Raw genomic sequence first — 27,879 nt, forward strand, 5'->3', positions numbered from 1 at the left:
AAGAGCATGCACATTTGCTTGGGTGTTCTAAGAACTCGCATAGAAGTAAATGGAGCCTGAGTTGAAGTTTCCCAATTGCTGGAGTGACAGAAGTTGACCCCTGGCATTACTTTATAACCGTTGTAGGCACTGCTACCCCTTTGCAGTCTTTCCGTGCAAAGCAAATGGCTGCATAGCTTCCTTCATTCAAATGAATGGTGCTGGGGTCATTTCCCTGAAGTATTGATATACAGGGGAAAACAGTGAAGGGACCACAGCACTGAATAAGCACCGCAGAACCTTCATTCTTAGGATCAGTGGATATAATGGTAGGGAGAGATGGTAAGTACAACTGTATTCACAATGTCTGAATACACTGTCCTCAGTGACAGCTGGGCATATAAAAAGGATGCGTGTAACTGGCAGTGGGTGTGCACCCACTGTGCCAACTAACTAGCTACACCTAAGGGCAGTGTCCTGGTGGTTCCCTGATATTTACCTTTTAACCTTTACACAGGGATCAGGACTTTGCTGCCGGGAACCAACCAGGCTGATGGAGTAGTCCTGGTGTAGTTGGATGTTGAACCATAGGGGTCAGAGACACTAGCTTAAAGCACCAAGAGATCAGGCAAATACAGTCCATAGTCAGGACAGACTGAGTATGTGCTTATTCTAGATATCAATGCAATGGTCGAGGCGGACTGAGTATGTGTGTAATCTAGGTAGCAATTCCAAGGTTAGGGAAGGCAGCAAGGATCAGAATCGGTAGTCAGGCTAGGTACTGTTCATGAGTAGTCAGACAAAAGAAAGAAAACCCAAAGCTCAGGCAAGAGAGTGGAACCACCAGCCCAGCTAAATAGGAAGGCTGATCAGCATCTAAATTAGCAGCTGAACAGAGAGGAAGAGGGATGGATTAACTCCAGCAGCACTGTAAGGAAGTTCACAGACCACTAGCCCCAATACGCACAGGGTGAGTGGAGCAACGGCTGGATTTACCCGGGAAAGCAGGACAGAGATGAACATGGACTGCCAGCCTAACAATGTAGCAGCAGCTCCTCTTATATTACTGCCAGTGATCACATGATCAATTTAAAACCTGTAATAAAATTTAGTAACATCATCTACTGTAGAATTAGCTGACTGGTCTGATTCAAAATAAAAAATAATAATCTCATTAAATCAATGTATATCTAAAGTAGGTTGACGGGTCCAATCTTGTAGTTTCCCAAATATCTCAGTCATGAACTCGCTAGACTATCTGTATTGAAATGATTGCATTTACTGTCTATGATTTCGGTTTCACTCATGTCTTTGCATATCACTGCTACTTTAGATAGTTTTCTGCCTTTTAGTTGAGAGCAATTGCTGTAGTCTGTTTTACTTGCATCTACAAGGGTCAGGTTAGTATAGGATGCCACCTTGTTATATTTCTATATATTTCTCAATCTTCTAGTACTGTACAATACAGGCTTTAATGCAGTCAGAACTTTTTTTAAGGTACATATGTTTTTTTTTTTAGAGCTTTAGCTCTTTTTAGCTTCTTTGGAATGTGTTTAGTATAAATGAATCAATGGTGTGTAATCTGCAGGTTCAATGTGCTGTACAGAAATGAAGGTGTTACTTCCTATCCTGAACCAAAGCTGTTCAGGATTATTTGCTCGGAGATAGAAAAAATCCCTGGAGAAGGAGAAAAAAGATAGGAGATCATTAAGATCAGCCGAGCGTGTGCTCGAAGTCACAGAGTATAAAAGTCACAGAAGGAAAGTTGAGCTGTAGGAGAGAATTTTGGGCATATAGAGGTCATAAGGTTATTGCTGAGGTTAACTTATATTAAACTCAGTTTAGGAGAATACCAGCTATGAGGAGCCTACAAAATGAAATATCAGTGAATATTCAGGGATTGGTTAAAAATTTCTCAATGCAGAAACGCATTTCAATCTACAGATGTGTCTGCGAGGCATCTTTCTGTGGTAATTATGGTGGTACAGTACCTACAGTATACAGTATGTGACATGAAGGAATTTGTAAAGGAAAATATATTATCTATCTACTCCATATCTATCTATCTACACTGAACAAAAATATAAGCGCTACATTTTCGGTTTTGCTCAGAAAATTTTTCTACATACACAAAAGACCTATTACTCTCAAATATCGTTCACAAATCTGTCTAAATCCGTGTTAGTGAGAACTTCTCCTTTGCCGAGATAATTCATCCCACCTCACAGGTGTGGCATATCAAGGTGCTGATTAGACAGCATGAATATTGCACAGGTGTGCCTTAGACTGCCCACAATAAAAGACCACTCTAAAATGTGCACAATTTTGCCTTACTGGGGTGGAGGCGGGGGGTCATAAAACCAGTCAGTATCTGGTGTGGCCACCATTTTCCTCACGCAGTGCAACACATCTCCGTCGCATAGAGTTGATCAGGTTGTTGATTGTGGCCTGTGGATTGTTGGTCCACTCCTCTTCAATTGCTATGCGAAGTTGCAGAATATTGGCAGGAATTGGAACACGCTGTCGTATACGCCGATCCAGAGCACCCAAAACATACTCAATGGGTGACATGTCCGGTGAGTATGTTGGCCATGCAAGAACTGGGATGTTTTCAGCTTCCAGGAATTGTGTACAGATCCTTGCAATATGGGGCCATGCATTATCATGCTGCAACATGAGGTGATGGTCGTGGATGAATGGCACAACAATGGGCTTTAGGATCTCGTCACAGTATCTCTGTGCATTCAAAATGCCATCAATAAAATGCACCTGTGTTCATTGTCCATAACATATGCCTGCCCATACCATAACCCCACCGCCACCATGGGCCACTCGATCCACAACGTTGACGTCAGCAAACCGCTAACCCACACGATGCCACACACACTGTCTGCCATTTGCCCTGAACAGTGAAAACCGTGACTTATCCGTGAACAGAACGCCTCTCCAATGTGCCAGACTCAATCGAATGTGAGCATTTGCCCACTCAAGTCGGTTACGACGACAAACTGCAGTCAGATCCAGACCCCGATGAGGACGATGAGAATGCAGATGAGCTTCCCTGAGACGGTTTCTGACAGTTTGTGCAGAAATTCTTTGGTTATGCAAACCGATTGTTGCTGCAGCTGTCCAGGTGGCTGATCTCAGATGATCATGGAGGTGAACATGCTGGATGTGGAGGTCCTGGGCTGGTGTGGTTACACGTGGTCTGCGGTTGTGAGGCCGGTTGGATGTACTGCCAAATTCTCTGAAACGCCTTTGGAGACAGCTTATGGTAAAGAAATGAACATTCATTGCATGGGCAACAGCTCTGGTAGACAGTCCTGCAGTCAGCATGCCAATTGCACACTCCCTCAAACGTTGCGTCATCTGTGGCATTGTGCTGTGTGAGCAAACTGCACATTTCAGAGTGTCCTTTTATTGTGGGCAGTCTCAGGCACACCTGTGCAATATTCATGCTGTCTAATCAGCACCTTGATATGCCACACCTGTGAGGTGGGATGGATTATCTCGGCAAAGGAGAAGTGCTCACTAACACAGATTTAGACAGATTTGTGAACAATATTTGAGAGTAATGGGTCTTTTGTGTATGTAGAAAATGTTTCAGATCTTTGAGTTCAGCTCATGCAAAATTAATGGGAATCTATCTATCTATCTATCTATCTATCTATCTATCTATCTATCTCATACCAATCTATCTAGTATCTATCTATCTTTCATGTATCTTCTATCTAGGGAATGATGAAGGAATAAAGCAGCAACTCCTAATGACCAGGTTGATGGTGCCAACATACCAAACCTTTATCCAGGGTCCAAATAGTTTAGGTCAGGGATGGGCAAACTGCGGCTCTCCAGCTGTTGTAAAACGACAACTCCCAGTATGCCCAGTCTGCCTACAGCTATCAGCCTACAGCAGGGCATGATGGGATTTGTAGTTTTACAGCAGGTGGAGAGCAGCAGTTTGCCTTTCACTGGTTTAGGGTAAAGGAAAATTCTGTAGCACTCAGTAGTTTATTCATCCATATCAGTCTTATCACAGGACCTTTCTCAAACAATGTAATACTGAGAGCAGTGAGTATATACAGAGCATAACAATAGAGTAAGGTAGGGATCAGCAAAACAGGACTTCTACCCGCTGTGCCCCTGACCACCAGATAACCCATCCAGATAATCCAAGTGTATGAACAGATCACAGCATTACTGGCTCCAAACTGTTTATTTCAGCAGGTACATCCACCACAAAAAGATCTTGTGGTGGATGTACAGAACCTGCTGAAATAAACTGTTTGGAGCAAGATTTGCTTTGGAGCCGGTATAACTGTGATCTGTTCATACAGTAAAGATAACAGAGTACAGTATATTGACATCATCAGCATTAAGCATATTAGTGGAAAAGAGATGCACAACGCTCAAAATGTTCCTTATTGAACACAGGGAATATATATACAGTCGTGGCTAAAAGTTTTGAGAATGACACAAATATTAGTTTTCCCAAAGTTTGCTGCTAAACTGCTTTTAGATCTTTGTTTCAGTTGTTTCTGTGATGTAGTGAAATATAATTACACGCACTTCATATGTTTTAAAGGCTTTTATCGACAATTACATGACATTTATGCAAAGAGTCAGTATTTGCAGTGTTGGCCCTTCTTTTTCAGGCCCTCTGCAATTCGACTGGGCATGCTCTCAATCAACTTCTGGGCCAATTCCTGACTGATAGCAACCCATTCTTTCATAATCACTTCTTGGAGTTTGTCAGAATTAGTTGGTTTTTGTTTGTCCACCCGCCTCTTGAGGATTGACCACAAGTTCTCCATGGGATTAAGATCTGGGGAGTTTCCCAAATGTCAACGTTTTGGTCCCCGAGCCACTTAGTTATCACTTTTGCCTTATGGCACGGTGCTCCATCGTGCTGGAAAATGCATTGTTCTTCACCAAACTGTTGTCGGATTGTTGGAAGAAGTTGCTGTTGGAGGGTGTTTTGGTACCATTCTTTATTCATGGCTGTGTTTATGGGCAAAATTGTGAGTGAGCCCACTCCCTTGGATGAGAAGCAACCCTACACATGAATGGTCTCAGGATGCTTTACTGTTGGCATGACACAGGACTGATGGTAGCGCTCACCTTTTCTTCTCCGGACAAGCCTTTTTCCAGATGCCCCAAACAATCGGAAAGAGGCTTCATCGGAGAATATGACTTTGCCCCAGTCCTCAGCAGTCCATTCACCATACTTTCTGCAGAAGATCAATCTGTCCCTGATGTTTTTTTTGGAGAGAAGTGGCTTCTTTGCTGCCCTACTTGACACCAGGCCATCTTCCAAAAGTCTTCACCTCACTGTGCGTGCAGATGCGCTCACACCTGCCTGCTGCCATTCCTGAGCAAGCTCTGCACTGGTGGCACTCCGATCCCGCAGCTGAATCCTCTTTAGGAGACTATCCTGGCGCTTGCTGGACTTTCTTGGACGCCCTGAAGGCTTCTTAACAAGAATTTAACCTCTTTCCTTGAAGTTCTTGATGATCCTATAAATTGTTGATTGAGGTGCAATCTTAGTATCCACAATATCCTTGCCTGTGAAGCCATTTTTATGCAACGCAATGATTGCTGCACGCGTTTCTCTGCAGGTCACCATGGTTAACAATGGAAGAACAATGATTTCAAGCATCACCCTCCTTTTAACATGTCAAGTCTGCCATTTTAACCCAATCAGCCTGACATAATGATCTCCAGCCTTGTGCTCTTCAACATTCTCACCTGAGTTAACAAGACGATTACTGAAATGATCTCAGCAGGTCCTTTAATGACAGCAATGAAATGCAGTGGAAAGATTTTTTTTGGGATTAAGTTAATTTTCATGGCAAAAAAGGACTATGCAATTCATCTGATCACTCTTCATAACATTCTGGAGTATATGCAAATTGCTATTATAAAAACTTAAGCAGTAACTTTTCCAATTTCCAATATTTATGAAATTCTCTAAACTTTTGGCCACGACTGTACACTCGATCTTGACTTGCCATTTCCACCTCTTCTAAATACTTTAAAAAAAAATTCTAGTGAGGAGCAAAAGTATCTAAAATGTATAATAAATCTGGAGGAACACAAGTAAGCACTTTTTTTTTTACAAATTGCATCACAATCCTGGTGCATTTCGTGTAGTAAATCCTCCCAGTGCTCTTTCCTGCCCTTAGTGGGCAATTAGGCATCCAGAAGTCTAGTTTCTGTACTGTGCTGTGTGGTGTCTGTAGATTGCAGCAGGCAGCAATGCAATATAACAGAGCTTACCTGTAGCTGGAACAAAAGACGGGTATATTTAGGTGTAAAACTTTCAATATATATGAGTATTCACTGATAAAGATTATATAAACAGGAATATTAATGTGTGTACTTTTATGCTATGCAGGGCTTCTTGCTGGGGTGTAGACTGCGGCATTTCAGCACCATGGCCAGCGGTTATATGTTCTTCACGTTATATAAACTGAGCCGAGCGCTGCTGTCTGTTTCTCCGTCTGGTTCTCTCTTTCTCTAGACATAAAAGCAGCTTTATTGTGGCTCAATGACTTTTGCAGTGATCCTTGACATAAGAGATGTTCTTCCTATATTTCCTATAAAGGAATGACTTTTGGGCCCAGGTTTTGGTCATTTTTCAAATCTGTGTCTGCTTCTATCAGGCAGAGGATTACTGTATGTGCGGTGGTAACTTGTGATACTGAAGAAAAGTGTCAGCATTAATACTATGGAGACATAGAATTTCAGTGGTAGGTTTACAATGTGCCCTGGCAGGTGTGAATTGAATATTATAATCCCATTGTAAGTGATATTTTACTGGTGATTTTGTGCATGTTATTGACTGCACTCTTACTGTCTGGATAAATGTGCTATTGGTATCTATAGTTGATAGCTATAATGTAGATAATTTTTTGCATAATTGGGTATTATGTATGTACTGTTTAACTTATTATGAGTGTTGAGCGAATTTCTTGAAATTCTATTGTAATCAGCTTAGCGATTCAATTGGGGTTCAAATAAATTCTTCAACTGCCCCTGAAAAGTTGTGGATGACACTTGGGGTCTCCTAGGACTGTATGCAACTCATTTCAAGCTCTTTATTGGCAAGAGCGCATTAGTAATGTCAATGTGACAGTGGCATATATGGCTGTGGGTGAATACGTGGCTGCTGGTGATTAAAAAAAAAACAGCCCGATTACATACTTCACTATAGGATTTCCGTTTTTTGACAGTAAAGGCCTGCTGGTGAGCATACGTCATATAGAAGAAACCGCAGCACTCTCCTGTCTTCAATTCAGTGGAATTTATTTCACCAGCAAAAAAAATGCGACGTTTCGACCGTAAAGGTCTTTCTCAAGCAACATGTTGCTTGAGAAAGACCTTTACGGTCGAAACGTCGCATTTTTTTTTGCTGGTGAAATAAATTCCACTGAATTGAAGACAGGAGAGTGCTGCGGTTTCTTCTATATGACGCATCCAAGGGGGAACTTCTGACTGGCTCCCAACACGGCTGGCACCACCACAAGATAAGACTTTAATTTTTCATTGTGCTGCTATACGCATTTTTTTCTGCTGGTGAGCATACTCACACCCTGTCTATTGGATCCTACTTCTTCATCTTTCCTGTCTTCCTGAAACCATTTTGAGAAATTTACATGAAATGAATCTCTGAAAATTCCGATCTGACCTGAATTGTTGGAAAATTGGGGTTGATTTTGATTAGGTTAGAAACAATTCGCTCTTCTCTACTTATATTTTGGTTCTTTGATGATTGCCTTGTCAAAAAGGTCTTATTGAAGGACATCTGTCAGCAGATTTGTGCCGATGACACTGTCTGACCTGTTACATGTGCACTTGGCAGCTGAAGACATCTCTGTTGGTCCTATGTTCATATGTGTCCGCATTGCTGATAAAAATTATGTTTTAATATATGCAAATGAGCTTCTAGGAGTAAAGGGGGCGTTGCCATTACACTTAGAGGCTCAGCTCTCTCTGCAACTGCCTCGTCCTCTGCACTTTGATTGACAGGGCCAGGCAGTAAAAACTTCATCACGCCTGGCCCTGTCAATCAAAGTGCAGAGGGTGCAGCAGTTGCAGAGAGAACTGAGCCTCTAAGTATAACGGCAATGCCCCCATTGCTCCTAGAGGCTTCCACTAGTCAGGCCACCAACTATGAGCTATAATCTGTACTTGACCCTGACATTAAGTGCTCAATTCCCCTGGAGTTATACCACAGGGGGACAAATCAGTAATGGTGGCCTTTGAAACCAATAGACTGTCTATGTTCTCCAAAGGGCCAGCTTTTCAAAGTTGCATTCTGCTTGGCTAACCGATGATGATCCAATGTAGACATCCTATGTAGACCCAGATGCCTCCATATCCTGCAGTCATACGCTTTTCCATTTGTCACCTAGTACTTGCTAAACTAGCAAATGTATGATTATCAATAGTTGACGGAGAGAAGTATGTATGTATTCTGTTACTATGGAAATAAATGGAAAGGCATTGGAGCTGTATGCAAAATATTATAGGATAGTTTTCATTAAGATGGTTTTCAAAGTTTTATATGCATTGCAACAATAAAAAATTGGTTTCTGGCGCTTTCGCACACTGCCATGTTGTTAATTTGTGACAGGTTGTTGCAATCTTTGCATAATCTCTTAGATTATGGCAATAACTATGAAAACCTAAAAATACAAGGAAATTGAAAATGTTGATGGAATATTTGCAATCATTTTTCTAATGGTTTATTCATAGAATTTTATGCATTTGTGAAAAGCCAGTTGCGTGTAACGTTAATCTCACTTGATGTTTGTTTGCGCCTTATGTCGTCTTTACAATGGGAAAAACATTAAAAATAAGGTCTTTTTTTTTTTTTATATTTCCTTCATGACTTTTGCATTTCAATCAGGAAAGTACGAAGACTTGTATTTGCTTAAGTGGTTTGCATCCTGCTGTATTTTGCATGCACCACTTGTTTTGGTTGCTCTTCCACACCATTAAGTACTTTTTAGAAGTTACATCTGTTACATGGAATCTATTTTCTGAGTGTTGCCAGCCTGTCAGATTTTGAAGTCGCCAAAATGGGTTACAGGAAAAAAAGAATATATATATATATATACACACTGAACAAAAATTTTGTGTTTTGCTCCCATTTTGCATGAGCTGAACTCAAAGATCTGAAACATTTTGTACATACACAAAAGGCCCATTACTCTCAAATATTGTTCACAAATCTGTCTAAATCTGTGTTAGTGAGCACTTCTGCTTTGCCGAGATAATCCATCCAACCTCACAGGTGTGGCATATCAAGGTGCTGATTAGACAGCATGAATATTGCACAGCTGTGCCTTAGTCTGCCCACAATAAAAGGCCACTCTGAAATGTACACAGTTTTGCCTTATGGGGGGGGGGGCGTCAGAAAACCAGTCAGTATCTGGTGTGGCCACCATTTGCTTTACGCAGTGCAACACATCTACGTCGCATACAGAGGATCAGGTTGTTGATTGTGGCCTGTGGAATGTTGGTCCACTCCTCTTCAATTGCTATGCGAAGTTGCAGAATATTGGCAGGAACTGGAAAACGCTGTCGTATACGCCGATCCAGAGCATCCCAAACATGCTCAATGGGTGACATGTCCGGTAAGTATGCTGGCCATACAAGAACTGGGATGTTTTCAGTTACCAGGAATTGTGTACAGATCCTTGCAATATGGGGCCATGCATTATCATGCTGCAACATGAGGGGATGGTCGTGGATGAATGACACAACAATGGGCCACAGGATCTCGTCACAGTATTTCTGTGTATTCAATATGCCATCAATAAAATGCATCAGTGTTCGTTGTCCATAACATACGCCTGTCCATACCATAACCCCACCGCCACCATGGGCCACTCAATCCACAATGTTGACGTCAGCACACTGCTAACCCACACGACGCCACACACGCTGTCTGCCATTTGCCCTGAACAGTGAAAACCGGGACTCATCCGTGAACAGAACACCTCTCCAATGTGCCAGACTCAATCGAATGTGAGCATTTGCCCACTCAAGTCGGTTACGACAACGAACTGCAGTCAGATCCAGGCCCCGATGAGGACGACGAGCATGCAGATGAGCTTCCCTGAGACGGTTTCTGACAGTTTGTGCAGAAATTCTTTGGTTATGCAAACCGATTGTTGCTGCAGCTGTCCGGGTGGCTGGTCTCAGACGATCATGGAGGTGAACATGCTGATGTGGAGGTCCTGGGCAGGCATGGTTACACGTGGTCTGCGGTTATGAGGCCGGTTGGATGTACTGCCAAATTCTCTGAAACGCCTTTGGAGACGGCTTATGGTAGAGAAATGAACATTCATTGCACGGGCAACAGCTCTCGTAGACATTTCTGCAGTCAGCATGCCAATTGCAAGCTCCCTCACACGTTGCAACATCTGTGGCATTGTGTTGTGTGATCAAACTGCACATTTTAGAGTGGTCTTTTATTGTGGGCAGTCTAAGGCACACCTGTGCAATATTCATGCCGTCTAATCAGCACCTTGATATGCCACACCTGTGAGGTGGGATGGATTATCTCGGCAAATGAGAAGTGCTCACTAACACAGATTTACACAGATTTGTGAATGATATTTGAGAGTAATGGGCCTTTTGTGTATGTAGAAAATGTTTCAGATCTTTGAGTTCTGCTCATGCAAAATGGGAGCAAAACCGAAAGTGTTGCTTTTATATTTTTGTTCAGTATATATATATATATATATATATATATATATAATATCATCAATTTCATTGTGACAGTACAAAAGACAGGTGGCAGCATTTTTCCTCTGATTATGTTAAAGCCTTGACGAGCATTTACCATAAAATGACAGCAGGCTTTAAGGCTTAAAGAAGGCTGTGAGTAATTTTGACTAAATTTATCTCATCACTACTTTTAACCACCAAAAGTTCTGTAGATCGGAGAAAAGTTTATACGAAAAATAATTTGCTGTACATTTTCATTAAAAGCTAAAAATGTATTTAACATATCAGTTGAGAACATAACATTTGGTGAACAGGAGCCTTTCAGAAGGCCTGGCTCTTCTAAATGATTGCACTATACTGATACAGTTACTACCATTATACAATATATTATAACATGTTAGCAGGACCCTTGACAGGCTGCAATTCACAATATAACCACTGGGCGGCCAAACTTATAGCATAAACATCTCCTTACACATTAGAGAAAAATCATGTGTTTATAAAAAAAATAATAATAATAAAAATAAAATTAGCTGGTCATCTCACATGATGCATCTCTAGATATGTTGACCTAGGAAGAAAGTAAATGACAAACACATCTGTAATAGGGCATGCCAGCTACTCAATCCCATGAGCTTTAAAGTGCAACTGTCATATATCTTGATATTAGCTAGTTTATTAGAGCTAGGCATGTATACCTGATTGTCAAAAGTTCTGTAATTACCTTATAGTAACAGCTTTCATTAAAGAGGTTGTCTGCTTTTTACTATTAATGACATATCCTCAGATTTGCGGGGGTCAGACTCCTGGCACTCCCGCCAATCAGCTGTTTGAAGAGAACTCAGCGCTCATACAAGCACTATCTTCTCTGAGGTACCAGGATTTGGACCCCGCCGATCTGACGTTGATGTAAAAAGAAGATAATCCCTTTAACTTCCCTTATCCCTTTCAGGCTTCAGAGTGAGGAGGCATGTCTCTCGGTAATCCAATCTATTTGGCTGGCAGGAAGCTGCTGATTAAAGCAACAGCCCTATTTCCATTCACCTGTGGGAGCAGTGCTGCAGTTACCAACTCCTTTCACTGTGCACTGGATGGACCTGGGTAGTCCTGGAGAAGTCAAAAGCTGATTGTCAGAGGTGTGAATGGATAGACTATCGCTGATCTGATAAAGATGGCTATCAATATCAAAATCCTAGACATTCCCTTTAATTTGTGGTTTCATCAAGATATAACCCCTGTCCACATGGCAAGTTGAGTCCTTGCTTGGAATAGCCCTCTTTTTTGGCATCAATGTCCTTTTGTTTACATGGTCAGCCTGGAATGCCATATTGCTTTTTGCCTGGGCGCAGTTTACCCTAGCTGTTTTTCAGGTGTCTCAGAGGAATCAGCCACTGCATTGATAAATCTGGTATTAGAGACGTAATTTGTGATAAAAATAACCCTTCTAAATGAAAATTTTGCTTTATTTGGTTATAAAATGTCTTAGTTCCTTGTTTGCATAATGGATTATGGATGAACAGATAGTGCACCATTTAATGACATCATCCATAATCATAAGGATCCATGATCATTACGCTTGGACTTTACACTGGCACTTTGGATGTGAGCCATTTGCATTTCTACAGAAAGTGCCTGAAAAGCAGCGCTCCTTCTTCCTGAATGAGCAGGATGGCATTTGTTCTGAATGTTCGAAATGTTTAAGGATGATTTGGAAATGAATATTGGTCTAGAGTCAATATTTAAACTCATTACAGTAAACATAGACTAGAACGAGTCCGTGGGCAAAAAGCCCAGTCACATTGTAACCTATCAATCCCCATTCTCCAGACAACCCTGCTAATGTATTGTTAAATGGCAAGTATGAAGCAGGCAGAAGGAAAGAAGCTCTTGGATTTCACACTGCTAACATGCTTCATCTTGTGCAGAGAGCCGCCACTTAAATAGAACGGGCAGTTATGCCAGAGTTATTGCTTGTGTTTAGAACTTAGTAAAACAATGTTTAACTTCTCACGTATATCTATCTATTATCTATCCAATATCTATTGTTAGGGATTGCTCTCTCAAGCAGGGCGACAATGAAACATTCCTTCGCAGACAACAGGATTAAAGTCCAAACAATGCTTTATTTTATGGCACTTCAGCAATTACAGGTGAACCCAGTTATAACTCACTGGGTAAGGTGAGGTTCCAGCATCACCAAAACATAAACCAAACAAAATCAACTTCTGCCCGTCTGGGCTCTAACTCATACAAATTCGTTTCTAGCTCACCTATTGAGTTCATGTCACACGTGGGGAATCAGGCTTCACTAGCCAGCAAGGCAGCCAGCTTACTAGGCTTTTTCCAGGCATAACTCCTTCCCAGACTGATAGCCTGGGATACGCCATCTTCCTGGATTTTACTTACCTCACCCAGTTGAGGAACTTGGGTGGGATATACACCCCTTCCAGAACTTTACCGTACACTTTACCACTATCTCTCTATCCAATATCTATCTCTCCAATATATATTGTCTATCTATCTATCTATCTATCTATCTATCTATCTATCTATCTAATATCAATATATCTATCAATCTATCTTTCTCTATTTTATATCTATCTTTTGACCAAGCTCCTATTGCTTAATAGTTTTCACAAAGGTGGAAGGTTTAATACAAAGCAACTTAATCCAATAAGTCAATGCACTTTATTGTTTGTAAATGACTTTTCATTGTGTGCAGTAATATATCACCCACCTGCAGCTATCTGTACGGTCAGTTATTTTTTAACTGTTGCAATTATTTGATTATTTATTTTGCATATCTCCTCTCCTGCATTACAGAAACCAGGACGGATCCGTTATGCTCCCATAGACTTCTATTATGACGGAATGCAAAATGGAATGCCTGTAAATGTTTCCCTTTTGCATACCGTCTTAAGTATTATGTCATTGTCCCATATAACCATGTTATAACGGAAAATAATAAAGTGAAGTTCAGGACCCCATTGACTTCAATAGGGTTCGGGTTCAAGTTCGGGTCCCAAACTCAAATTTTGATCTGAAGTTCGGCCGAAACCGGTGAATCCGAACTTCCACGGGTTCGCTCATGCCCCGTTGTAACTAAAGAGGTTATCCCAAATGAAAATCAGACACCGTATACGTAGTGCATTACAAGCTCTTTCAAACAAAGCCAGACCAAGGCTATAACTATCCCTTCATTGATTGCTTCAATTGTCCTGCTCGTTTTATTTCAAGCTGATGGTTTGGGGGGACTGTCCTGTGCTTCAGCTCTCGCCTTGTCACAGCTCAGGGTGCCTGTCATTTTTCATAGGGCATGCCCTTTCTGATGCAGATCTCTCCCTATAAATGACACAGATTCTAGCAATACAGCAGAAAATGTTACTTGTAATGTATAATTCACATATGTTTTAAACTAATCCTTGTCCCATTACCAACACTTATGTTCTTATACAATTGGTTAGTAATATTAATATACTGTTGTTTTATTTTCAGGTAACGTCTATGATGTTTTGGTGTTTCCAAGTAATAGTAAGACGTTTCACAATACATTTCTAAATTTCAGAAATATGTACTTGTGCATATAAACACTGTCTGTCTATTCTGTGCCTACATCAATTAAGGTGCAATATGCATTTAACCCCTTATCCTTATTGAAGCTAGTGTCATATGTTGACATCTAGTATAGTTACATAAAAACAGTCAGGGAAACAATGAAAAAATAAATAAATAAATATATATATATATATATATATATATATATATCCTGACAGACTGGGTGATAGATGATGCACATCCTAGTATTGCATAGGCAGGTTGATAAGTGTAAAAATCCAACCAAAAACACCAGACATCATTACATCCAGCATAGCAAAGTTGACTATATGGCTTTTTGACACATTTTGCCAAATTTAAAACTTTTATGAATGATTCTACACAGAACCTCAGAACCGAAGCCGAGTTTGGTTTCAAGTTCTAAAGTGTTTTTTCCATTTTAAAAATCAACTACAAAGTTATTCAATAAAGTCACGCACAACATTGTGAATAACTAACTTCAGCTCATCGGAGCCCATACATTCTAATACACGGATTCTGAAGTTTTGAACTAAAAGACTTCGGATGAAGCGTCCAAAGCTGGCTTTGCTCAACACTAATTATAATGATCGTCTCTCACCCTGGATAAGCTGATAATCTCATCAAGTTCCATGATTTCTGTTTAATGCTCCACAGGAAAATTGACACTTGACATATACTGTACCCCATCAGCTGAGATGCCCTGTGATCAGCAGTTCATTGTGGGAGCAGTTAGCATAACAAATGTCCCCTTTAAGCATAACCTATTACTATTGAGCGACTGTAAAGATCGCATAGCTGTTTTTTTTGGCATTTTCTCCCTTGCACTTTGTAGGCATTAACATGTGGCTGAAATGGCCAGACCCACTGGTTTGTCTGGGTGTCCATACACTTCATACATAAAGGTGTCTGACTACAAGCATATGTATGATATTCAGATCAATAATCTTCTAGGACACTTGCCTTTACTAAAAAAATATATAATTATTATGATTATTGGATAAGAACAATTAAACTTAAACTCGATAAACTGTTGCAGGTAGAAGATAGCATTTTACTGTAATGTAAATAGAGAGGAGACACCGGCGGCATAATCACTGACCCTGAAAACAGCCGCTATACAATGAGTCTGAGATGATAAAGCCTGGTTTTTATACTCTTCTGGGGTCCTTTCCTTATGTGACCCTTTGAAAGTCAATTTATCTCCCTGTGCTACAGGCACCAAAAGTTATCTTTCTGTTCTACTGTGATTCAAAGTCATCTCGGCTTGTGGTTTACAAAAGGAAATGCTGTTATGTTAGGACAATATTTATTTTTTACTAAGCAATTATATCTTTATGTATTTATTCATATCATTTAAATATATATATATAATAAATGGAAGCTCAGATATCAGTTATATCAATGAGACGTCAACCCCCAGTGATCAGTCTGAGCTCGGTTTGTTCAAGCAGTAAAGGACAATTCTGTTTCTTGATAGTCCAGCTCGGGCTCTGTGTATGCAGTGGGGGCTGAGTCTGAGAGCGATTTTTCCATGCTAGAATGCAGTCAAAGTTCTTGGTCTTGGTTTAAATGGGTTGGCCACTTTCTGGATAATTGTGACCAATGTGTATGTAAGGTGACTATATGGCACTCACTAATATAGCCTTTGTTGATCTTCTGTGCCGTTTGCTATCATTTTTAAGTCATGCCCCCCATGTTGGGCAAAATCTTCTGTACTGTCCACATAGAGGTTGTGTCCATAAGATGGCCACTGATGGACGGTCATGAGACCAGACACTTCACTCAGTCTCCTCCATTCAAACACACTGCACCTTCCCTAAACTCCTAGCAATGTAGGTGCAGATGGCAGGTGTTGTCTATTTAAAGGAGAAGGCATCACATGGAGATGATTTTCTTGGTTACAAGACCCTTCATTAGCAGCCATTTTATGGTAGACAGCACAAAAGACTTGGCAAACAAGGGGTATACCTTATGAAATATAGAAAATGGTGCAGATTTTCAATAAAGACTATGTTAGTAAGTGCCATATAGCCATCTTACAAATACATTGGTCAAAAGCCACCAGAAAATGGCCAACAATCTAGTAGCAGCTCTAGCCACAGTCTAGCCTAAATTAGAACAGGTGCAAGTGAAAGTTACATATACTGTACTTGCCGCTCTCACTTTAGCCTGTGTAGAGGAGGAGAGGGGTGACTGGAAGGGGAGCAGCATGCAGCCTGTAAATTGTAGACGTAGACCAGCAATAACCATGGGAGCATGCACCAACAGGCAATTTAACAGTATAGCAATGTATAGCAATGTTCCTACCCCTTTTAAAGGGGATGTCTCAACTTGCACATTGGTGGTATATTGGCAGGATATGCCACCAATGTCAGATAAGTGCGTATCCCGTACCTCTCTCTGGAACAGAACCCCCAAAGTGAATGAAAGAGCACGATGCATGCGAGACTGTTGTCCATTCTTTTCTATGGTAGTTTAGAAAATAGCCAAGCATGCTTCCATAGAAGTGAATGCAGAGCACATGGTTCATGCATGGTACATTACAGTCTCATTCACTTTGAGCCCCGTTCTAGAGATAGTTGAGGGTCTTCCTTTTTTGGGACCTGCTCATACTGTATCTGACATTGATGGCATATCCTAGTTTTATGCCACCTTTGTGTGACATGACACTATTCCATTTAGTGACTGTGTGTATATTCTTTTGAACCAGGGTCCAGAAACTTCAAGCTATATAACTGCCTTACTTTCAACAACATTAATATAATGAAACTATACAATAATCCATCCAACTGGAGTCTCTAACCTGCAGCTCTTCAGCCATTGTAAAGCGGTAACTTCCAGAATAGTAGAAGTTGGACTTCTGCAACAGTTGGAGACCCTGCTCTAACCAATACCATCCCTACTAAATAGCCATTTTATCATAAGACAATATTACATAGTCCGCTGTGGTCATTACAATGATAACTGTGCACTGCCGGAGAATTGATGGGGAAAAAAAACCTGTTGTTTATTATAATGTTGATATTTTTAGTTTTAGGCCAGTATTAGAAAGTGTTTACTTTATGTAATATTTTCATCAGAAGGGCAAAGAGAAAATTAATTATTTGCATCGAGACTCTTGAAGGAGCCTGATGTCCTTGAATATATATTAAGTATTTTGTGTAATAACTATCATTAAAGGCTAAAAAGATTGCAGTAATGAAAATCCAGCAATCTGAAATACAGGGCATTAATCTCCCAGGAGTGCCCTGTTTTTTTATCACACTTCTACTGCAGAAGTATTGAGAATACAAACTCAGCAGAACAGATACGTATTAAAAGCAAAAGAGACGTAAAATTATAATAGTAACCCAAGATAATGATAATACTCCAGAAATAATGGGACAAAATAGACAGCACAGACTGGTCAGAGGTCCGAGTCTTCGCCAGGGGGCATTTAATTATTTATAGGTCTCCGTGCCCGTCATGAAATGCATTATTTTATTTATTCAATTACTCTTGTAGCACTTTGGGTGGACGTTACTTAATGCAAATAAATGGCAAAGTGCTTCACGCTATTAACGAGTTTGTCTTTTGCATAATCAAGGCAGAAAGTCACAAGCTGCTTTCTTTAACTTTTTTTTATCTTGTGTTATATAAGGTCGAATGTAAAAAAAATACATTTAGGCCTATCATGGAGAAACACAAAGTCCCAACAGGCCTCTACCCTGTAACCATAAGAAATACATGGACTGCCATATGATGCCTGTGGGTTACAAAATAACTGCCCGAGATAGCGTGCAATAGAAAATGCCATGATTTATTTTTAGTCAAATTCCATATCAGTGCTACAGAGCAAACTTTTGGCATGCTTCTTGTAAATCATGTGAATTTAAGATAAATACCATTTGAGGATTAAGGATACCACATTAGAGCCCCAAAGAACTGGGAGACCATGTACATGAGACCCACTGACATGAATAAAAGTTTTTAAAGTCAACAGAACTTTTAATATTGATGTACATACTGTACCAGCTACCTGTATCACCAGTAGAGAATCAGTTAGTTACCCTACTCACTATTTTTTGTTTTCCTCACTTATATAGCGCTCCATTGTTCCCAGTGGAGCTCACAGTCAGTGTTTGGAGTGTTCGGGGAAACCCACACAAACACAGGGAGAACATACAAACTCCATGCAGATGGTCTCATTGGTTGGATTTGAACCTAGAACCACAGTGCTCCAAGGCACCAGTGCTAAGCCACCATACTGAATATGAGTGCATGTAAAAGTGAAAGGACAGAAAAGAGGGTCTCTACAAAGGACAGCTCTCTTTCTATGCGGGACTTGGATTATCGATACATTTTACAGACACCCGCTTTGCCGAATTTCACCCAAAAATTTGATTTGTGACTAATTACTTTGTCGCGAAGTGAAATCCTTTGTATGTACGGGGCGCAATGACAAGGGACAGTGATTGGGCCATCCCGCATCATTGAACCCCTCAGATGCAGCATTTATCGCTGGATGTGTCATTTGAGACTACAATTTTGGTCTTTCAGGGGTAAATCAGGGTAGCAAAAAAAAAAATACTCCCCTTGCCCATCTGCTCACATAGAGGCCATTGCAGCCATCTTGATTGAAGACACTGTTCAAAATCTTGCGCGGTGATGACGTTATCACACTGGCCGGGCTTGGTGACGTCACTAATGACGTCACCAAGCCCAGATAGCGCATCGGTGTGGTGACATTATAGAGATTTTGTACAGTTTCTGCAATCAAGATGGCCGTGATGGCCTCTTCCCACACAAATGGATGAGTTATGTTTTTTTTTTTTTTAACATCATTTCAGGAAAAATTGATTTGTTACCATGATGCGCAAGGAAATTTGGCTTTGCGGCGAATCAAAGTTTTCCTGAAATTCTGATTGAAGTCAATTTGTTTGGCTTCGATTCGCTCAACACTAGTGGCAAGTATTAATTCATTTTCTAAAAGCAGCATCATATGCATATTGTGGCCTCATGCACAAGTCTGTGCAGTGGCAAATTGAGTCCTTCTATTTCTATATTACAGGCATGTAGGCACAACATATGCTGCTGTTTGACTCCTCCTGGGAGTGATTTATCAAGAGGGGCATTTTTAAAGTCAATTTTACAGGTGTCTGCATTGCTAAAATTTTTACCAAAACTGTTACATTTTGCATTATGTTTGATTAATGAGACCACTTATGCCATGAAATATCACTCCACTTTCTATGCATCCCCTTTACTGGAGCAAGATTCAAAATAAATCTTGCTTAGATTTTCTCAACCATGCCCACTTCCCCATCCACTTTTCAAAACTGAAGCGAGCAGTATAAAAATGGAAAAAGTCACAAAATGTGTCTGAAAACATAAGCCCAAATAGATGTGAAACCTTATTTTGCTAATTTTTGAAACTAGAATCCTGGTGCTCAGGGCTTGATAAATTCCCTTTTGTATTCTAACCTAAAAGCAATGATTCTAAAGGTGACAATGCCCATAATTTGACATATAATAAAATATGCCACAACTGTTTGTACCATAGATTCCAAAGTAAATGGGAGGCACAAAAAGGTACAGTTTAGATCCATAGACTTGTCGAAGCCGACTTCGGATTGCAGTTTTAAAATTGAAGGCCGAAGTTCTTTACCAAAATCTCTTAAGACTTCGGATTTAATGAATTTCACCTCATCAAAGCTCATACTCTTGAATGCTGTATGGAGACGGGTCTCTGAACAGCATTCGAACAAAGTTTTGAACTAAGTGACTTCGGATCTTCGCTCAACACTAGATGCCATACATTAGACTCGTTCAACATGAATCCATATTATGGCCCTGAACATAAGACTCTTTAATCTAGCAAGCAATAATGAGTTGGAAAATGTAATAATGGGCTTTTCTAACACATTTAAAAAAAAGTATTTATATATAGTATAAGGCTACTTTCACGTTTTTGCTGAATCTGGCAGACTCAGCAAAAACACTTCCATTACTTATAATGCAACCATCTGCATCCGTTATGGACGTCATAAACTCTATTGAAAGTCAATGGGGGACGGATTCATTTTCTATTGTGTCAGATTTTGCCAGAGTTAAACAGATTCATCCCCATTGACTTGCACTGTGGGTCACGACGGATCCGTCTTGCCCCACATCTCATGACGGAAAGAAAACCACAGCTTGCTGCGGTTTGCTCTCCAGTATGGCAACGCAACCAAACGGAACAGAATGCTTTTTGGAGCATTCTGTTCTGTTCAGTTACGTTTTGTCCCCATTGGCAATGAATGGGGGCAAAACGGAAGCATTTTCTGCCGTATTGAGAACCTATTACAGATCTCAATACCAGAAAATGTAAACGCTAGTGTGAAAGTAGCCTAAGCCTCATATACTTTGCAATCTCACAATTAAGCATTGAAGTGGCGAGTATAGTAAATCATTATTTATGGTTCAGTTCACACCTGTGAATACTGAAATTCTGCCAGGTTACTAATGCTAGATGATTTGTTTCCATAACAATTTCAGAAGGTATCTTTCAGTTTAGCACTCAAATTGGAAAATGCCACTAGACAAAAGAGATTTTCTAACAAAACATTTTAAATCCTTTGAGATTTACATTTTGATTATTTTAAAGATGTGTTTAACCCTGACGAATATGGTACGTAATGAAGAACAATTGTTGAAAAAAATGAAATGATCATTGAATTCAAAACAAACATCTATTTTTATAGTGAGAAAAATGAAACATTTAAAATGGATGTAAAAAGACAAAGCAACTCACTGTTTTTTCATAAAGTGAACTCTTTCCCATATGTCTTATTAGGGTATATGGATGTTATTACAGGGTTCATCCCAAAAAGAGCTAATAGATGCTAACTAGTAGGGTTTCCCAATTTGGAGAGACTCAACCCATCCATATATCAGAAAGCTGTCAATTGATTAGAATGGGTAACATGTTTTGCTTAGTTTTAGAGGCTAAATCTATGGTGGACAGGTCAACTTTATTTGAGAAAGAGGTTGGGGTCCATGTTCATAGCCGTTCATATATAGGCTTTTTCTCAATGATTCAGTCAGAATTTGTGGGTATATGGTTGTTGTGTGTCATGTCAGTTAGGAAACAGTGCAGATCTGACCTCCACCCACTCTCTACCTACTTGGATGATCCATCTTAAATGGCAGTCCCCAGTCTTCGTGCACAGGACCTACTTAGGAGAGACCAAATGGGAAGTCATACAGGCTGAGTCAAACCAGAGACTATATATTGAGAACCAAGAAAAAAAAAAAAAAAACTCAGAACAATATACCAAGCAGGATCAAAACCAGGAGGTAAAGTCCAAACCAGAATCAGCAGTCAGAGGTGGCCAGTAACAGGCAGAAGGTTAAAAGTCTAGGAATCCAAAAGAAACACAAATTTAAGTGTGTCAAGTAAGAAGACAAAAGCACAGACAACAGAGGCCAGCAGTGGTCTGTTTAAGTACCCCGATTTTAGGAAGCACAAGACAACAGTGCTGACCCTGATTGGCCTGGTGTCCCTGCTGCCTTTCAGGCCAACCAGCCTCAATGTCAATGGGATTGGTTGTCAAGGTGATGAAGTTATACTGGCAGCGCTGCATTACAGCGGTTGGACTCGCCACAGGAGTCCAAAAGAGTAAGTATATGACAGTTTGTCAGATGGTGGAAGTATTGTCTAGTAATGCTTCTAGGGGAGAATAAAAGAATGCCATTTGTGGCCATTCAGTGGTTGTAATGTAGATTTTTAGCATGCTGTGCTGTTCTATTGACTTTGGTCTTTTGAGAAATTGGGTAGTTTGACCAAATTTGAATAAATCTGTACATACTCAGGATTCCACCCTACAGGGTCCATGCTGTACCACATACTGTATATGGGGCCTTACTATACTAAAACTATTATTTTCCTTGTCAATATTCAGTAGTTCAGTCTTTTTTAATTAATAGCCGTTGATGTTTGTTTCTTTTTTGTTTATCCTACAGTTTAGTAAACTATGCAAAAAAAAAAAAAAGATAACGCTGGGGAAGACATATTGAGATTAAAGTTTATTTTGCTGCAGAATATTGTGCCTGCTGCATAGTATGTTATGAATGTATTTTGATTTGTGATATTGTTTTAGAAAGTAGCAAACTGAAAATGCATCATAATGGGGCACAAAAATCCCTTATTTGTAACACAATGCACCATAGGGCTTTACACTATCCGAATCTTACACCACTTTTTATATATTATACAAAAGTTGGGTCAAATACTGCATTGTGGTAAAAAAAAATTGTGCATTGCATGTCGTAAATCAAACAAAATGATGGCATATACGCTTCATATATTTGACACAGAAAGTGTGCACAACAAATTCTGGCGCAAATCAAGGCACTTTTAAGGTGCGGTGACATTGATATGTCTTTCCCAATGTATGCCAACATACCCGTAATGCTACCCAATAAACTGATTTGTTATTGATTTTAGCACAATCCGGAATTATTTTAGGATTTTTACACAATTTGAACAAGTGTGTTTTGACAGCCTATTTGCCTTCTTCTAAAATAAGCTTCTGTTTCCTCTATAAACAAACAACACAGGAATTTTCTACATCAAAAACGTTATAGATCCCCAAATTGGCCAAACATCACTTGGTTTAAATGACAAAAACACATTCCAGAAGCAAGATTACAGCTGAGAGATAACAGATGTGTAAATTGGCCCTCACCACCCTTAAACAAAGCAGGTAATTTAGAAATATGTGTAAAAGTGCAGGTGTAAAATGCGATATAGGTTTATTGCAGTGTTACATTATTCAGGAAAAATACAGATGGTCCAGGAAACAGATATAAAGTCTACTGAGCAAACATGTTTAAATGTGTTGTTTAGGTGAGAAATAAACATAGAGGACCAGGGATTACTCTTAAAGTACCATTCAAACACATTGTAAGCATGTGTCCTTGCAACACAGATGTTATATACAGTACTAAAATGGGTTGATTTTCTTTCAGAATCTTTTTTTTTTTATATTGAGAAGCCATTTTTATTCGCTCAATCTTTTAGCCCATTGCAAACAGTACATACCCATTTAGATGATAAGTAAAGCTCCCTACAAAAATAACACACTCATAGTGTTGAGCGCGAATATTTGAATAACAAATTTTTATCGCGAATATCGGCACTTTGAGAATTCGCAAATATTTAGAATATAGTGCTGTATATTCGTCATTTTTGTCCATCTGAACACATGATTTCTGCCTGCTTCTTGCTTGAGGGCCAATGACTTCATTGGCCCACAAGCAAGAAACAGGGAGGAATCATGTGTTCACTTCAGATGGTAAAAAAATGACGACTATTCCAAAATACGAATATATAGCACTATATTGAATATAGTGCTATATATTTGTTTTTTAGAATATTCATAATTTTTTTTCCATCTGAAGTCATGATTCCTCCCTGCTTAAATTAAGGAATCATGTGTTCAGATGGAAAAAATTATGACTATTCTAAATACGAATATATAGCACTATATTCTATAGTGCTATATATTCGTTTTTGACCCACGCCTGTATTGAGCGTGCAATATTCGCATATTACGCGATCAGTACTTTGCTGATTTTAATGTAAAAAAAAATAGAATATAACGAATATACGAAATTGCTAATATATGACGAATATTCTACAAAATATTAGTAAAATATCACTAATTTGAATATGACCCCTGCCGCTCATCACTACACACTCACCAATGGAAATATTATTCAGACAATACCATGAACAAAATTCTGCTTGTCACCCTGTGGTGAGTTTTTGTGGCATGGCACTCACCTCTCTAAGCAGTGCTTCAAGGGCAGAAAACTGAAATTGACGGGACATGTAGCTTTTTTTTTTTTCACAGTTCCTATGGAAATGCAATATGGGCCCATATCAGTCTTTGGGAACTGTATTGTTGATCCATGTACATGACCAAAAATCCATGATACTGCCATGTGAGCCCTACAGATGGCCATACACATTAATATAAAGTTGATCAAAAAACATTGTTAAAATGTTAACTACGAACGATCATTTTAGTTGAATGATGACTGGCCATTATCATTAGAAATGAAGTCAACAGTTTTTTAAGATTGTTGTCCAATTGTAAATTGTTCATGGATAAAAAACCTTTCTTTGGAAAAACATTCCCAGAAAGATCATTCATCCATCTCTTGGCTTCATTGAGCATTTATGGTTAGTTTGATCAACTGTAATGGCCAATATGGACTGGAATGTATATGGCAGTGTCTGTGAAACCGATCATTCACCAGATGGTAGTTCAACCAATGACTAACCATCAACTAACTTTGATCTAATGTGAATGGTCACCTTGAGTCTGTATTCAGTCAATTTTAGAAGAAATAAGACACACATTAATCTTTAAAAAGAGGTGGCATAAGGAAGAAGAAATTATCTAACAAATAAATTTACTGGTATGCCACTTTGATAAATTTGCTACAGTTTTCCACAATTGTTGCGGGCTCATAAAATTCAGCATTTTATATCAATGTTAATAATTTTTCTCCATAGTGTTTTGATTTCTGGTCTTTTTTTATTTTTATTTTTTTTTACAAACCCCAAACCATAAAATCATAAAGACTCTAAAGATGAATATTTGTAACATTACACAGGGTCCTTGTTCTATTTGAAACCAAATGGCGCTGAGGTCCGTATTTCAAGCTAATAGACACTCCATTAATTGCTGTGTGGTATCTCTATGAACAGGGGACAATACTTCCATAATACAGGATTCAAAAAAGAGAAAAGAGAATTAGATTGCACATCCACAAGCTTATGTTTGATCTATAACTGCTTCTCAGCAAAATTAACATCGCTTCTCAGCGCAATAATTAGTGTACAGCCCCCTATACTGCATGCTATATAAGAGGCATTAGTGTACTTTTTGATCAAAAGGCATACGCTCACTCACCGCGCCAAGGTTGCCTCTTGGAGTTAGACCTACTCTAAATTTGGCACAGCACTGCCTGGTGACCGCCGGCGCCACAGCTCCGCACCAGCAGGTGGCATGATCCAGCCAGCCAAACAGCACCCCTGCTGCCTGGCAATGCCACCCTGGCACCGGGTCCCACCAACCCACCAGCGCAGTGCCACAGCAACAACAGTCGCCACCCAGCACCGCACCGTGTGAACAGTTGTCAAAGCTCACATTGTTACCTGCTCTCAGAGACTCAGACTGAGGGCTGGTGGTCATGTCACACTTATATTCAGGCTACTTCTAATTAAAAGCACCTGTAACGAATGGGAGGAGTGCTGATCCTGGACAGAATAATCATATATGATTCAAAAAAGAGAAAAGAGAATTAAATCGCACATCCACACGCTTAGCTTTGATCTATAACTGCTTCTCAGCAAAATTAACATAAAATAGCATTGCGGATGTGCGATCTAGTTCTGTTTTTCTCCCCTTGATATATACTTCCATAATACAGTACATGGTGGAGAACAATACATTTTTTGCACAGTTTTAACACAAATTCAATCATGTAGGGATCTGTCTAATTGGCATCAGGGACTAGGAAAGATTTTTTTCGACTTTATGGTAAATCAAATCTCTAACACTTAAAGATTGTGAGGGTCATTTATTAAGTTGAAATATGCCTATGTATTTCAGTCTCAGATTGCGGCACAACAGCTAGTTGCGTTGCCATCTGCGACTTCTCCTTGCTCACACCAGGTCTACAAAAAGTGGGTGTGGTGTGAGCGGCGAAGGGGACTGGCCGGCAGGCCCATCTCATTTACCATTTTCTATTCCTGTATCAGGTGTAGAAAAAGGTCTAAATGTAAGACAGCTCTGAAGCTGTCTTACATTTAGAACTGACTGAGGATCCGCCAAAGTTATGAAAAGGCAGACACTTAGCAAGCTAGAATAGATATTGCTCAGGCACCCTTCCAAATTGGAAGGTACCTTAAATACCCTAAAGAGGAAAGCCATAGACTTGACAATTTAGGTGATATAATTTGGCCCATTAAAATCCAGACCATGCACATGCCCTTTGTGCAAACTGAGGCACAGTAGGCACAAGGAGAGTAGGCCAGCATGAAGGAGAACCAGTGGAGCTACTTTAGGGGCCCTGTACACATAGGAAGGAAAAAGGATACACTAATAGGCACAGAGAAGTGGGGTAGGAGTTGAGGTTAGTGTTCTGGAGACCATGACCATAGAGACGGCATAGACCATTGGTATCACACAAATGGAATTTTAATAAAAGAATAAAAGAATATAAAAAAAAATAATCTAAATTGTCCTAAAATGTTTACAAATTTTATATGTATCTCCCTTAAGCTGTCAGTGTAAGACTTAATTTGTCTAAATAACAGGTAACAGTGACACCGGAAAGGCGATATAAAGCCTTTTGCTGTATAACTCATCCATATTGGTCACAGCTGTCGATAAAATATGCCCTTACAGCTAACAAGTAGCTTCTGTGTTTTGCTTGTAGATTAGTTTCTCGGCCTGTTCAGTATTCTTTATCTTCATCACTGCACCAATCCTTTAATTAGCCGGAGAAATCTTCTGCATAGTGATTAGCAAATCACAGTTAAGACGGTCTTACAAAGAGATGTCTCTGGAAGCCACTCAAAATAGCTTTCAGCCTCGGAAATTCCTTTCTCTGTCATACCACAAACGTGTTTTGGATTCAAAACCAAAACACTGACCTTCAGCTAATCGAAGACTCCAAATTTTTAAAATGCAAGAGGAAAACTATTTACCTTGATTAAAAAGGGGGTTGTTGCCATTTCAAATGCCAGTGGCTTCCGCATCCTCTCTCCTTCTGAATTCTACATGAATGTCTGGGTTGGTGTCCTCATTATCCTGACTTTTGATTCTGCCCACCTAGCAGGATGCTTTGCAGAAAAGTAATATTTCAGAATTTTCTGTAGCTTTAAAATATGTATGGAGCTACAGTAGGTAGAGAATATTTAGATTTTAAAAGAGATCTAAACTGCAGGCCTGTGCTCCATTTCACAAGGCATTTTAAAATATAGGAATGCATCCCACTGTGTTTCTCATTTGGAGAGGACTTGGCAGGAATAATGCTTTGTATTATGAATAATTACTTTTATTTGACTAGGAGGAGTAGACCTCAAGATGTCTACGAGTGTCTGTAGGCCACTGAAGCATTGTTTACATGTCCCTCGATTTCTTATGAAGGAGGTGTTTTTTTAATTACTGCTGGATTTGTCTACACATTAGCTATTTGCTGGATGCTATCAGCAGTAAGCAAAGCATTAGGCACTGTGCTATGCATTTTTAAGTGGCAGTATCATGGTTTGGGCACTACCAAAGCAACTATCAATTAACTACATATATAGCAGGTTGTCCAGGTGCCTAATGCCTGTGTTATGGGTGTTTCGTTGACTGTGCCCACCACAGCTTTGCTCTCTTCGATGTGCATGGTTGCCGCTTTGCTCCCCCATTCCTATGCTTAAGGGTTATGGCAGTCCAAAACTGCTGGCACTTATCCCCTCCTGACCAGTGAGCCCCATTGCCATAGTAGCTCTGCTCCATCCACACTACAGGCAGCTGCCTTCTTCCTTAT

The sequence above is a fragment of the Bufo bufo genome, chromosome 3, assembly GCF_905171765.1.
Source record: "Bufo bufo chromosome 3, aBufBuf1.1, whole genome shotgun sequence".
Lineage (NCBI taxonomy): Eukaryota > Metazoa > Chordata > Amphibia > Anura > Bufonidae > Bufo > Bufo bufo.